The 15,455-nt window shown below is 39.6% G+C and overlaps 1 protein-coding gene and 1 non-coding gene across 6 annotated transcripts in view; both read left to right on the top strand.

Annotated features, from left to right (window-relative positions):
• NTRK2 (neurotrophic receptor tyrosine kinase 2) overlaps positions 1 to 15,455 on the top strand; it is a 315,336-nt gene that overhangs the window by 83,608 nt on the left and 216,273 nt on the right. The gene's annotated exons all lie outside the window — the stretch shown is intronic.
• Positions 9,171 to 9,358, top strand: LOC139021362 (U2 spliceosomal RNA). Its single transcript, XR_011473473.1, has one exon. It is a non-coding gene; the product is annotated as a U2 spliceosomal RNA (small nuclear RNA).

Here is a 15,455-nt window from a genome sequence, read left to right as displayed (position 1 = left end):
GCAGCAGGAGGAGAGATCAGAGAAGTGACAGAAATGCATATCCTATAGAGACTTACAGACCTTTATAAGGCTTCTCTGAATGAAGGGTACTTGGATAAGGCATAAACTGTGAAAGTATATATACAGAACTTGAATGTGGACAACACTGATGTATTAATGTACCGAATTGATTTCTGATAATAAAAGATGAATGGGGAAAAAGGTATCTTTGGAGGACTAGGGTAGAGAAGTTCATGATACAAATATATGGAGAAAATTTCACTTCAGATTCATGATCAGCTTTACTTCAGCAGTATGATCCCCAGCCTCTCTGCATGCTACACACACACACATACACACACACACACACACACACTCACAGCACCAGCCCAAAATGATGGTTTGAAAAGTATGTTGATCAAACACATTTTTCCCCAGTATCACACACTCATAGAATGCTATGGTTGATAGTGATCACATGACCATGCCAGGGGTAGGACCCAGGGTTTGAGTTATGTCTCTAGTTTTTCTTATCATTCTGCTCATCTTCACTCTGATTCCTTTTATGTAGCCCAGTTCATTTCAAAAGCTAGGTCATTAGAGTATAGTTAATTTTGTGGCTGATATAATTTGAGTCAGATTCTTCTCGTTTTTTTGATATCTCAGTTGCTATTGAGAGAAAAGCACCACTCTTTGAAAACTCAAATGATGCATTTTCAGAGTGATCCAAGATTTTGTGGGAACTCTGATTTTCCTCATAAGTATGATTACATGTTAAGTAGAGCCCATGTTCTCTGTGCATGGTGCTCCCTTTGGCTTGAAAGACAGGGCTAGAACATAAGGAAAGGCTGGGAGTTTCTGAAGTGGTGCAATTCTGGAGAGGAAGCAAGCACTTGATTTTTCTGCTTATTATCCTCCTGACAGATTACTAATAGTGCTTTGCCATCTTGTGGTCTGGATTAGTTGACTTTCTTGAATCACCATGATATGAGAGTGGGGAGGATTTAATTATTCTATGAGCAGACATTCACAACTCCTTAAATGCATTTTTCTATCTTTATGATTCACCCCCTTCTTATTTTCTATCTGTTTGGGGATGTATTTAATTGACTGCCACCTTTGGGGAGCTTCTCTCCTCTTCCTTCTTCCTTCCCCAGCCACACATCCCTGTCCGCTGGGGAGCACTCTGCATCCTTCCCCCATAAGACCTGGGAACTGGGTCCTTTCCAAGTCTTCACTGTTGTCATGTAGATCTTCCTCCTTATGAAGTGCTAGTAATACATATTTATTCTAGTCTATTTTCTTACGTATCACCTAATATGCTTATGGGTTAGCAAATTCAAAGAAACAAAATCAGGTATTATCGGAAAAAAGCATACTTGAAAAGATAGATCTGCCGTGTACAGAATTCCATAATGAAAACCTAGAAATGGAAAACGGTTATCTAAAGTTTTGGATAATTCCAATTATTTACATGTATTCTTTGACAATATTAATTTTGGTTTGACATCCTTGTTTTCCTCCTATTCAGCATTTTAGACTCCATATCAGATTCTAATTGATTCCAAAAGTTTTCAATTATGGAACAATGCATGGCAAAGCAGAGAATTATCATCAGATTCTGAATTCTCAAAATTAGAATATGCCAAGTAGGAGATGCCAAGTCTGAGTAGCTTCATTTTAGCCCTGACTTTATCAAATGTTTCACCTTGATAGTTCATTGCAAATAGTTCAATTTGATAGTTCATTATCAAATGTTTCACCTTGATAGTTCATTGCAAATATTTTACAATTGGTAGTCGAGAATTTTGTATTTTGTTTGAGGAAGACCATCATTCTTAGGCTAAAATCTTTTTTGCTCCAACCCCTCCCTAAATCCATTCATCTCCTGAGCTCCTAAGGTGTTCTGAGCATTTCTAAAATACTAAACATCCTCCTCCCCTTAGTGGCAACTACCAATACTTGCTTATTTAAAATTGGAACCTTAGTCCAGTCCATGTGAATCAGTGGTTGAGCATTGACTTATGAACCAGCAGGTCATGGTTGGATCCCTGATCAGGGCACATGCCCGGGTTGCAGGCTCCATCCCTAGTAGGGACGTGCAGGAGGCAGCCTATCAATGAATCTCTCTTATTATTGATGTGTCTATCTCTTCCTTTCCCTTCCTCTCTGAAAATCAATACAAATATATTTAAAAAATAAAATTGGAACTTAAATCTAGGGGCAAAAGCTCAAGGTGCCCGTTAATTGTCAGTGTTATGTCTGTTTGGGCCCCTCAGAAATTCTTCATGAATTTTGCTTTACTGTATCTAGTTATACAGTGGTTTAGGGTATGCTTTCCTGTTCCAGTTCTAGTCTTTGAGATGTACTGACATAATCGCCATAAACTATAATTTCCCAATTATAAACATTATTGGAAGTTTTTTAAAAGAGGTGTTTAAAACCATTCACCACCCTAACAAATTCATTATTTTGATATTTCATGTTTCTGTAGACATTTTAAATAATGCATGAGTTAATCCAGTCTGCCTACCCAATTGGCTGTCTCTAGTGAGTCTCTATTATCTGAAATCTTAGTCAGCATTCCCCTTCTGCAGATAAGGACATAGAGCTATAAGAAATTATATTTTAAATTACAGGAATTAATTTGATTAAAGCAGAGTCTTAAATATGTACGATACATCTATTGTACAGATGCATAGATCACACAACTTAATTTAAATAAATCCCAGAATCTCTGAGCGGTGTGGATGGTTAAATGAATATGCATGTGTGAAGGAGCCCAGGAGTTGTCTGTGCCAGCTTTTCTCTTGGTATTTAAGGGGTTGGCCACCGATCTCTCCCAATCGCTTCCATCTGAGCAGTGGCTGTGCCCTCTATTAGAGACTGGCACAACTTTCTTCAGCAGAAAACCACAGCTGTAATCGGTTGAAGTGCTCATTTTTTGATGCCTGAGGGCAAACCTTCAAAATTGAATTTTACACTCCTAGGAAATAGGTACTTCAAACTTGTCTTTTGTAAATTACTAAAGAAAAATGCATATATTACAGTTAAACGTACATCATTTGGTGATGGACCAACTCCAATGATCGGAAGGCAGAGCTGACACAGATAGGTTTCCATGAAATTCTCTTGATTAATGTTGTAAATGTTATTATGTCTGTGCTCTGCTCAGCTTCCCTCAAGCTCCCTTACTGGTTCTGTGTGCTGATCCCGGCTTCTGTGTGCATTTTCTCCTAAGGCCTGGCACCTGGAACCTTCTTCAGAGGGCAAGCCGTGAACTAGTGGAGCTCCTGCCCTACACCAACACACACACACACACACACACACACACACACACACACACACATCCACACAATACACATACAGCTGGAGGTGAATGGGGGTTAAGTACCCTCCACCCTCTTCTCTCAACCCCTCCTTGGCAGCTGGCACACTAGTGTAGAAGCAGAAATGCTCACTCCCGTGCCTGTAGGCTGGATCAACTCTTTGGAATGATTGACAGGATCTCTACAAGATCTGTGGTGTAATTTTCACTGCAGAGCTCCCTGCGGATAAGGCTGAGCGTAAGGCTTCACTTGAAAATGCAGTTTTGCTCGGCTTCTTCTATTTCCTCTTCCTACTTCCCTCTCTCCTGTGAGTCCTTCTTTAATAAATCACTTGCCATGAGCACTGCTCTCTGGGCCCACTTCTGGGCAACTGACCTATGACAGTTTTTTCTGTAGGAGCTCTAAGGAATTAAATATATTACTTGATGCTTTTTAATCAGTATGTTTAAAATGATTTTTATCTCTTGTTTGCTAATTTAGGCTACATATGAGAAAGTGGATGATCCTAAAATTTAATTTAAAAATTAAGCTAGATATAGATTATAGTTGCCACCTATTGAGGGAAGTGGCACTGTGTGCCACATCCTTGAAACATTTTCTCTGATTTTCATAAAAACCCTGCATTGTAACACTGATCTCATTGGTGTCCAGAGACATTTACTAATGTGTCCAAATCACAGAGCTAGTAATTGGCAGAACCACAATTTATATCCAAATAGTTTTGGTTTTAATGCTTTAGCTTTATCAACTGCTGCCCTGCTGACTCTCTTTCCTTCTTGGTGTATTAAAATATATATTTCTAGATGCTATCAAAGGTGCATCCCAACATCAAAGTTCATAACCTACTAACATTGGAAGAGACTGTCTCTTTATTAAGAAATAACAAAATACATCTCTAGACATCAAACTTAACTCACCAGAATGGGAGTGATTGAAATAATTTCTTTTTTTTTAAAAATATATTTTATTGATTTTTTACAGAGAGGAAGGGAGAGAGATAGTGAGTTAGAAACATCGATGAGAGAGAAACATCGATCAGCTGCCTCCTGCACATCTCCTACAGGGGATGTGCCCGCAACCCAGGTACATGCCCTCGACCGGAATCGAACCCGGGACCCTTCAGTCCTCAGGCTGACGCTCTATCCACTGAGCAAACCGGCTCTGGCAGAAATAATTTCTAATAAACATTTGAGTTAAGTCATATCACTTTGTTATGTAGAGAGAGATCTTTGTCCAGTTTGTGAGAGAATCTGGATGGTTCATAGGAAAACAAAATCGTGGAGAAGGTGCAAACAAGGAAGGGAGTAGGGAATGTGCATTGGGAGGGTGGGGATTTCTCCCTCTGGGGTGGTCATGCTCAGTCCCATGACTGTATTGTACTGGGATGCTGTGTAGAAAATGACTTTCTCCTGCCTCTAAATGGACCACAGCATCCTGAAAACCTGAACTCATCTCACAGGAGTCATCAGCGTCTTACATGGAGAGACCCTTAAAGAAAAGAGGAGGGGTAATGGGTTGGGTTCTGTTTGAATTATTGATTGCAAAACAAGCCCTCCACATGTGAAAATTTCAGCAAGAATACACGAAAACCACACCAGTGACCATTCAAGTTCCTGTAAGGTGATGTCACCACTTCCTAGTACTGCAAACAATACTGTTTTTTCTTTCTGGAGTGTTGTTCACCCATCCCTTTGCCTGGTTGTTTCTTGCCTATCTTTTAAAGATAAACCTCAGGCATCACTCTTCCAGAAAGCCTCTTCTGATAGCCTCGGGTTGGACAAAGTCCCTTTTTTTGTAGACTTTTAATACCATGAGTAATCATCCAGAAAAAATGCTTAGCTTATCATATTGAAAGAATATGTTTTACCTGTTAATCTTCCCATTAATCTGAAAGCTCCTCGAAGTCAACAGTTCTGTTCTGTTCTCTCTATGTCTCCAGTACTTGGTAATGTGCAAGGCAGAGTTAACTCTCAGTAAATGTTTTTTTTTTTTTTTTTTTTTTTAACTGAACTGAACTACAAGGACAGAAGAAGGCACCATGTCTTTTTGGTATTCATGGTTTATTCTTATACCTTGTTTCAAAGCCATTCAGGAGGCTTGGGTAGAAGAATTACTGAAGAATTAGAAGGCAGTGGGAACATTTAGTCGGGCATTTGGAGCAAGAAGATCTTGAAGAGAGGGGAACGTCCAGGAGGCTTAGAGAAGTTTGGTAGACAGATGCCATTTGAGGGCCACTTGGAAATGTAGTTTAAGAGGTGAGAATATGGGAAGAGAACACCCTCTGAATTGATAAAGGATAAAATGGAACTTGCATTTGAGTCAAAAAAAGGAAGTAGGAGGAGTGTAGACTCAGGTTGGACTCTACATTCTGAAAGGTTCTTTTTCTGAGAGTTTCATTATCTATAAAATGGGCATAACCGCACCAATTTCAGAGAGGACTTCTGGGGATAACCAAAAGGTTAATAAGATAGTGCCCAGAAGATATTGCGCTTCATAAAGTTTACCTCCATACCTTCTCAGTGATCTTTTGTCTTTGGTTGTAAGGTCATTAATTAGCTGGGAAGGATAGCGATGTGGGAAGAGAAAGTGTAACAGTGGTCATGCATCCATTTCTTTGTTCTTCTGATAAACATATTACTGAGCATATACCATGTGCCAGACACATAAAATAAGTATGTGTACATCACTTACTCAGATAATACATTAATAAATGACATCTAAGTGGATGGTAAGGCAGTAAATAATCTAAATAGCCGCGCCCAAGAGGGGACTGATTCATTCTGTCTAAAAAAATCAGGGAGTACTTCACAGAGGAGACAACCTTCAAATGAGGCTTGTAAGGATGAGGAGAAATTCACCACATAGATGAGATGAAGAAGGAGGCACCTATCAAGGCAGAGAGGTTCATGTTGGGCTTGTTTGGATATTGCTGGGGTAGAGATGTAAGAGGACAGTGGTGGGAGATGATGATGGTGAGATGGACAAGGGCCAGGATGCAAAGGGCCTTCCTGCCATGCTGTGGAGTTTGGAATTGGTCCTGAGTCCTGAGGACATAGCGGAGCCACTGCATTTGGAAATTGATAAGGAAGTCAGTGAGAGTCAGGGTTAGGACATCTAAATGTGAAGTGTGATTATGTTTATGGTGATTTCTTGGCTCCTGCCAAGCCTTTTTCACTTTCTTTCTTGATTTTTCTATTAATGTTGGAAGTGATTAATAAAGCTGTTCATTTGATTTATAATAACATTACTAATTTTTAAAAAATTCTGGTCTCATGGTCTTCATTTTGTTTTAATGGACTATAAATCCTTGAGTGTTCATGCTTATTAAATAACTAATGTGGGATTCATTCATTCTTTCAACAAATATTTACTGAGAAACTGCTCTGGGCCAGCCTGTAATAGACCCTGAGGGCAGAGCGAGTCCTTACTTTGTGGAGCTTCCATTGCAATGGGGGAGACAGACAATAGATTGATAAATGTATAAGGTGGGGGAGAATATAGTCCTGGGTGGAGGAGGTGAGGGGAGTCCTAACTTAGGGAAGTGGTCCCCCTACCTGACTTCTGTGAGGAGGACAGGTAGAAGTCCTTATTCAGCAAACTTGAAATGTTGTTCTTTCATTGTTGTCTGTAATCTTCTTGGAATCCAATAGGTAGCAGTGTCTGTTTTCTCTCTCTCAGAATGACAGCATGGAAACTGCATCTGCCATCAGTCATTGGGCACATCTGCAGTCAGTCGTGGGGAATGAAATATTCTGCCCTGTGTCTAGTCCTTTTCCTGGGGTTTCCCCAGAAGGATTACGATATCTATTTTCCAATCTGGAAACCAGAGAATTTGATTTGAGAATAATAGCATCTACTTTTCCCCCTTCATTCCAAAAAAGAACACTTAGCTCTGTGATTATTTTCTACTGTGATTATTTCCCTGTGATGTAGTTCCTACTCTGTGCCAGGTGCTGTGCTAAGTACTTTGCATATGTGATCTCCCCTGGTTCCTTAACACAGCTCTGTGATATTTGTATCTTTATCTTTAGATTTGAAACGGGGACCATGAATGAGACCCAGGGAAAGAATTCTCTTGCCTGAGTCCCTGTTTCTCTAACAGGTAAAGTCAGATTTGACTCAGGACGGTCATGCCCCCTCTCTCTGGCCTGGCCTCATTCCTGCCATTGTTTATTCTCTGTGACCTTTTCCATATCAATATTTCCCTTCTCTCCTTCATTCATTTGGCAAATGTCATCTGTTAGGACTGACCACAGACAAACACAGCCTGGGGGCCAGCCCTTGGAAGAGAATATTCAGATGTGAGTGGATGGGACAAGACACAGGTCCAGTTTTGCAACTTGTGAAGTTAGAAAAGAGGCTGGTGGCCTCCTCTCCATAGTAGTTTTTGGTAAGATGAATGCTTTCTTATCCAGCCCTCAAGGGATGTGGATTAACCACTCCTCTGAATCTGAAAGGCCAAGGTGGGCTAGCAGCTCTGTGCTTGGTGCTTTGCATAATTTGTCTCACTCTGTCCTATCAATAGCACCATCTGGTAGATACCATTGACTCCTTCTACACCTGAAGAAACTGGAAGCTCAGAGAAGTTGTGTGACTTATCCAAGGCCACAATACTTGTTTCCGGGGGGGTCTAATTTAAACACAACAGCTTGGGCTCCAGCATTCAAAATCTTTGTGTCAGAGCTCTCTTTCTCAGAGTGGATTCCTCAGAACACTAGTGGGAAGTGGATGGGAGAGGGGTGTTTATGTGGTTCAATATAGAAAATGCAGCACCCATCTCAGAGAGCACAGTGGACATCAGCCTGTTAAAGGCTTGAGGTAGTAAAGAAACCTTTGAACTCTGTTTAACCCAGGATTTCCTAGCCCAGGACCTTCTATTTGACCATAGAAATCTTTACAAAAGTGTTAGTCACTAACCTCATGAGAAACTGGTGTGTGGAATTCTGAAATGCATGCTACTGCCTCCCTGGTAGTCTTTATTGTAGAGAGAGAAAAAAGAGGGAGAGGATAGTAAGGAGGAAAAAAGTCAAAAGAAAGGAAAGAAGGAGACAAAGAAAGAAAGAAAAAGTACTACTCAATATTTCCTAATAAAACCACCAAATATATTTCCTGCCTTTCAAAAAAATTTTTGAGCCCTCTCTCTCTTGTGCTTTTCAAATGGGCACGTAACCTATTCCCAAGTGAATAAGACGAGACGGAAAGATTAAATTCTTTGGGAGGATGATAATCTTAAAAAACGGGCCTATGAGGCTGAGTGTCTGTCTGTAGAGGTGACTGAGACCTAGACTAAGATGGAGAAGTGGCCAGGGGTCTGGCTCTTGGAGTATCCTATCACCTTTCAGCAGGGAGTGCCTCAGTTTCCCTCAGCTTCTGTAGCAGGGGAGTGACAGCGTGGGGACCACAAGTCAGGCCCCTCCTGCCCATTGTGTTTTCCCTGGCAGCACATTTAATTGTTCAAAGTCAGTCTTTATGTCCATATATTATTTCCTCTTTCCCTGTATGCTTAGCCCATCAGCATTAGCCTGGACAGAGATATAATTATCAGCAACGTTAACCATGAGGCTATTTGCTCTGTTTACTTAAATGCTTGCTACCGTCTGCAAACTCTTTACATAACCCAGAAAAGTCTTCTCTTACATGTTTCCTTTGCTCCTATTTCTTTGAATAGAATGTGTTTATAATGCAGACTAAAGGATAAGTCATAATGAATCTTGATATTTTCCTCATATAAGTATATAAGCACTCATGATCATGTTCTCAGAAATTGTTTTAGTATCCTTTACTAAACCAATATAGGTGTTCTCGGATTTATGTGGACTTCTTGGGTTGTTGTAGATAATTTTATTAAAAATGTTAGAGTTTATCACTTCTCGGCCTTTTGACTAAGATCAGTGTAGTATCTGTTCTTATCAGTTTAAAAAAATGTTTGAGTTTATGCAAATATTAGAGTGTTAACAGGCATAAAATGCATATTTAGTTGCTGTTAGAGCCTTGCTATCAAGACCAGCATCATCAGGATTGCTTGGAAACTTGTTAAAAATGCAGTATCTTGGGCCTCATCCCAGATCTACTGAATCCAAATCTGCATTTTAATGAGATTCCCAGGTGATTTATATGTTCCTTAAAGCTTGAGAAGCCCTGTACTAGAGGACACAGAAGACTGTTTTGTTCATGCTCATTTTAACTAGTTTCATATGTATATCTTCAACAGAGTGAACAGCTCTGCAGTTTTCAGTCTAGTAATGTCATTGTGTGCTGCCTTATACATTATTGCCCAAGAGAGCTATAAAGAATCCCCGAGAGACACAATTAGTTCTCATTCAATAGATAGGTAGGTGGATAAATACAGGTAGAAATAGAGATATAACTACAGATATAGATTACTTTTTAAAAGCTTTATAGGTAACAGGTGTCAAGAACTGTGAAGGGTCTGAGATTTTCTCTACTTGCAGGCTAGTAAGTTAGCCTGGCACAGTTTCATAGATGGTGGTATGAGACATGAGAGGACATGAGACCCCTGGGTCAGAGACAAAGGACTTCATTACTCATCCCATGGGAAGCAGCAGGAGCAGCATACACGAGTTAGTTCTCTGCGCAACGTTTCATGGGGATGATGCAGATGGGCCCAGAAGGATTCCTGCAAATACTCTGTGTTATAGAAAAGGACCCCTAACTCCTTTAATGGGCAGTAAACATGCTTTGGACATATTATCTGTAGCTCCTAAGGCTGTTTGCTATACAAACTTCTTCAAAATAATAATCCAGAATGAAAGGCAGTAATATCTCTCCTTTTAAGATAGATGGAAATGCAAGGGGCCCAAGAAGAATCATCTTGGTATCAGGACATCTTTATTATTAGGTTTTAGAGTCAATAACTTTTTTTTAGAAGTCATGGAGGATGCATTTCCCAATCCCTAAGTTGTACTACAAGTTATTTCTGTCTGAAAGACTCCAGGAGGTAAAGAACTTCTGGTCCGGGCACTCAGCTTAGCTCTTTACTGGAAGGGAGAAGTTATATTCAGAAGGCAAGTAGGGTTGTGCTTCATAAATACTGAGGTCACCTGTGGTGACTTCTGGTGTCAGTTGTCCCATTCAAATACTGAACCCATTCTTATCCTGAAGTTTGAGAGATGAGATAATTCCCAGAGCTCTGAAGGGACTAAAAGATGTTCCAAAGATTGGCAAATAATAGAAAGAATAGCACAGGTAAATTGGGGCTAATGGTGTCTTTCTAATACAGCAGTTTTGTTGTAAGGGGATTGTCTTACAAAGCAGTTGATTTCCTTTTGCTCTCAGTAGAGGCTAACTCTTCCAGAAAATTGTAAAGGAGATTTCTGATGTGAGTTCTACTTTTTCCCCACTCTCAAAGAATGTAAGCCTTTGGAGAAGAGAAAGCTGGAGAAGTTTTACAAAGCCTGTGAGCATGGTACATTAGTAAATATTTAACAGTCCGCTTGCAGGGGTGGAGCAGAGTTGGGCTCTGAATTGTACTCTTTGTTGATTTCCACGGTGTAAATATTCCTACTATTGTTGATTTCAAACTACCAATGTGAAATCACCTCGCTTGTAAAATTCCTGAAAATCTAACAAACCAGTTTTAGCCGGCTCCAGCAACCCATTGCAAAACTGTTCTAATTAGCAAATTTTTGACAGTGAGGGTAGTTTGATCACGCAAAAGGTTTGCTTGTAAAAGTTTATTTTTCAAAGTCTTTTACAATAACTCTCTTGCTAGTATGTTTGCCCCTGGAGATTTGTAGATAGACTTACCTTAAGGCAGAATGAGAGCCTAAATGATTTTTGGACTTCGTTTGAATGGTATGATTTCATTTTTTAAAAAAGTCTTCCTTTACATAGTAGGCCTCACCAGCCTGGCTGTTTGCTTTCTTTAAATAAACCACCTGCCAGCTCAGCACGTTTCTCCCCTAAGCAAAGGCATATAGGTGCAGTCTGATTGTCAGTGATATTTTTATAAGAGCGGGAGGCTATTCAGGCGCTAACCAGTGATGATTCCTTATAATTGGGTGATCTATAGAACCATAATGAATCACAAATTTGGGAACAAGGCACCTGCATTCTTGGTCGGATCGAGAGCGTAGTAAATCCTCTTTGCACTAATGAGGCTTTATACCTCTTCATGAGACTTACCATGGAATTCCCCTTGGGCTCAGTTTGGCTGCAGAGTTCTGTAAAGGCCCTCTCTGGAGTGCTTTACCGCTGTGCTGACAGAAACATTTTTCCAGAACAGTTCAGTGTAAGCCCATACACTGCAGTTCCAATGATGCTCTGGTGAGCGAGTCACCCTCTCGCATGGACTGCCCAGCTCATGCTGGTGGACTTTGCTTCACGCTGTTTCCATCCTCTGGCTTATCTGTGCCCATCATGTGAAACCTGACATAGTGAACTGATTTACTCTTTGTAGAGGGCTAAGTGGAAGGATCAGCTTGCTGCTCTCAGCCCATGGCGGTGAGAGGAGCCTTTCCTGGCCTCTGCCTCTTCTTCCCTAGCATTTATCAGAGGAGGGGGGCACGGGAAACCTTGACTTTAATGCAGATTTGAGTGCCTCCTTCCTTCTCCCTTGGGTGATACATATTTTTTTCTATTTTGTTTGTTAGTTTATTTTGTTCATTATCCCTTGAGTGATATTGATTGGGAGGCTTCAATGATTTATTTATCAGATTTATAAAATGCTCATCTTGCCAAGGTCTCTGAGCACACGGACAAGAGTAAAGCTGTTAACAAGTAATAATAATAAAAAAGTCCACACAACATAGGTGCTTATTCTGAAAGGTCTACATGAACTCCTGGTAACATTGTTTCAGAGGTTCCATTACAACTTGATTTTTTTTCTATTAATAAATTGAACCCATTTCCAAGGGGGCTTGTTCTCCCCCATAAAGAAAATACTTTAACAAGCAAGGAGATGGAACACATAGGTTGCTGTTTCAGCTAAGACCAAATTAAAAAGACAGCTCATCTGCCATGTTCAAGAGGTCAATTTCCAGCCACCCCCCTCACTCCTACCTTCCCTTTTTCTGTGAAGGCAGAAATAGACCTGAATTTTCAAAAAGAGGGGTTTGCATTAGTTCTAAATTTTTGTCTAGTCACAGGAAGACAAATTATTTTCAAGAGTTTTCTTGCTCTGTAAGAAGCGGGGCGAGTTCCCTGAGGAAAATGTGCTATGCTGGGCCATGACTCTACTTGCTCCTCAGGTGTTCAGGAACAGGAAGGCGAGGCATTTAGCTAAGTAGAAAAGGAGTGTGCAAGTTAGAAGAACTTTTCTCAAGTGTATTGGGCCTGAAATACTTCTGGAATGTTGATGTCCTCTATGAAGAAAATGGAGATATTTCTATCCACTGCTGACAAAAGCAAATGCTAGGTGTTCAAAGAAGAAACCAAAAACACTCCTGACCATGGCCTGCAATAACCCCCCACACCTTTAGTGGGTCAGAGAGTGCCTGTGGTAGCTGGATTTTGGGAATAGAAAATAAGTCACTATAGATGGGACTCTATGTTATTTTTCCCCCTTAAAAAATCTAGTTATGATGAACACACTTGCACTACATGCCAAAATTCCACCAGTATAGGAGAAGAAAAACACAAAACTTGAGCTATTCCCTTAAAACTGAGGTTGTCAAACTAAGGCCCACAGGCCAAATCTGGCCCATTGCTTGTTTTGTAAATAAAGTTTTATTGGAACCCATTCCCACCCATTTGTTTGTGAATTTTCTATGGGTGTTTTAATGCTACAATGGCAGACTTCATAGTTATGACCAAGACCATTTGGCTCAAAAAGCCTAAAGTATTTACTATCTGGCCCTTTACAGAAGAAGTTTGCTAACCCCTGCCTTTTAAGAACAAACAGGCAAGATATTTAATAAAATAACCTGCCATTTAGCCTCCACCATATCTTGTGAAAGGTTGCTGATTTGGCTTCTATTGGCCAAGTGAAGAAGCATGAGTGAGAAGGGAGCAGGAAGAAGTTCTAGGTCAAGAGAATACCAAGGCCTAGTTCCCTCACAACCTGACCTTAAGAGTCTGTGATTCCCACTGTGGATACTTTCTTTTTATGTGTAACAATGGACACTGCATAGCAGGAGAGAGATATGTTCAAAGCTGCCATCAGAGTTGGGGATGGGGGTGGTGCTAGACATCATCGATCAATAGTCCTTATTGATGTATTGGCTCCTAGTTAAGAGCTACTGTATTAGATGGTTGCAGATAGAAATATGAACTATCATACTTGGCCTTTTCTTCTATCTTGTTTTGTAAAGAAAAAAAGAAGAAGTTTTCCAGTTTGAATGAGTCAGTGGTAATTTCAGGGATATGGAAAACTTTGTGTGATATTATCTTGGTAGGTAAACAAAAAAGGTATGGTTCTGATATGGATTGTCTCAGGAATTGTGTTAAGTGCTTTTTGACAGTGTTTGTTGTAGCTTCACATGGATATTATTTTGCATGAAAGACTATCAAAAGTCATACTGTAAAATGGTAAATGTGTGGCATATCCTTTTGTCTTTTCTTCCTCTCTTTATAATCTACCAAAGAAGGCCAGCCCCATTTCTATCTTCCAGTGTCCAAACCTTATGTGTGCAAAGTAACCAGGCAGAAGAAGGATGATCTGATCTTTGAGAAGTGGGCAGTTTTAAAAAAGGATAATCTCTGCCTTCGTGAGTGTCAGTTAATACTTTTAGGATGAGGAAGAATCTTAAGAAACTATCTGGTATATCTCCCAAAATTAATTTCAAATTAATTATAACACCCAAAATTAGTCTCTAATTATAGTGGGTGATCTTTATGTGTGCGTTTTGTTGACATTTCTGAAGAGTTCCTTACATTCTCTAGTATATCTTACCTTTTCGAACATAAGGATAATTTTTCCATACTCATATATTTTTTCATATATACAAATCATTTGATTAAAGAACCCACTAAAAGACTTAACCTTCTTGCTTCCCATTGCAAGTGTGAATTTCCAGATTAATAAACAAAATATGTATTTAGCCATTTCAATATGATGAATACTTTTACCCTTATTCCCTGAATTTAGCCATAGTTGAAAAATATTTATTTTCAGTGAGATGAATAGCCCCTGGTGGAAACAATAAAGAGTATTTGCACAGATTTGGGGGGCCCACATACAACTGGTATAAATATATCAAGGATAACCAAGGGATAAAATTGACATAGCTTAGAGAGTTCTTTCATTTTTTAAGTGTATGTTCCATTTAAGTGCAGTAAATAGAAGATAATATCAAGTTGTAAGGGTCTTTTTTATATTGACTGAAATAAAAATATTCAACAAGAAACTAACTAACCCCTCATGGTAATTCTTTTAGTGTCTTTCACTAAAACTTAGAAATCGCTTAGCTGGTAAATTCGTTTATAATATGGCCATCTTTGTAATGATTTTTTAAATGTAGGACTTTTAGATTATACCTCAGTGGGTATTTTAAAACTAAATATTATAACCCAGCCACTGTGGCTCAGTGGTTGAGTGTTGTCCCATAAACCAGGAGGCCCCTGGTTCAATTCCCGATCAAGGCACATGCCTGGGTTGCAGGCTCTATCCCCAGTAAGGTGCATATAGGAGGTAGCTGATCAATGATTCTCTCTTCATCAATGTTTCTGTCTCTATCTCCCTCTCCCTTCCTTTCTCTGAAATCAATAAAAACATATTTTAAAAAACTAAATAGTTATATATAAGAGGGAATTGCTTAAAGGTTTGTAAGATGGCCTCCTAGAAAAAAATATCAGTTTGAGGAAGGAGCAGGGTTTGGGATTTAGGCTCCATCAAATGAAAACTTTGTTGTTTGTCTCATTAATAGACAGATAAATTATCTCCAGTTCAACAGAGAATGCTTACCAAGCCAGGGACGTGGGCATGCCAGGACTCAAGTTTTTATAGAAAACTTAATTTTGGAAAATCTTCAATCTGAACACACTTGAAATCTAGCTCGCAAAAAACATTGTAAAAGCATTTATAAGTAAGTAGAGAACAGGGAAAGCAAGAGTTAAGTATGAGTTTGTGGTGCCTCTGTAGGGAACAGAACTGTGAAGCCAGCAGAGGATGTTTGCATATTCTCCCCTCTGCCCAATGATACCTGGTTATGCTGTGACTATAGCTCTTATAGAAAAGCTGTAGCTTGT

This window comes from Myotis yumanensis, unplaced genomic scaffold, assembly GCF_028538775.1.
Source record: "Myotis yumanensis isolate MYYU_CA2020_CCGP unplaced genomic scaffold, mMyoYum1.0.hap1 SCAF_12, whole genome shotgun sequence".
Lineage (NCBI taxonomy): Eukaryota > Metazoa > Chordata > Mammalia > Chiroptera > Vespertilionidae > Myotis > Myotis yumanensis.
The sequence above is the reverse complement of the archived record's forward strand: the minus strand, read 5'-3'. Positions and strand labels throughout refer to the sequence as shown.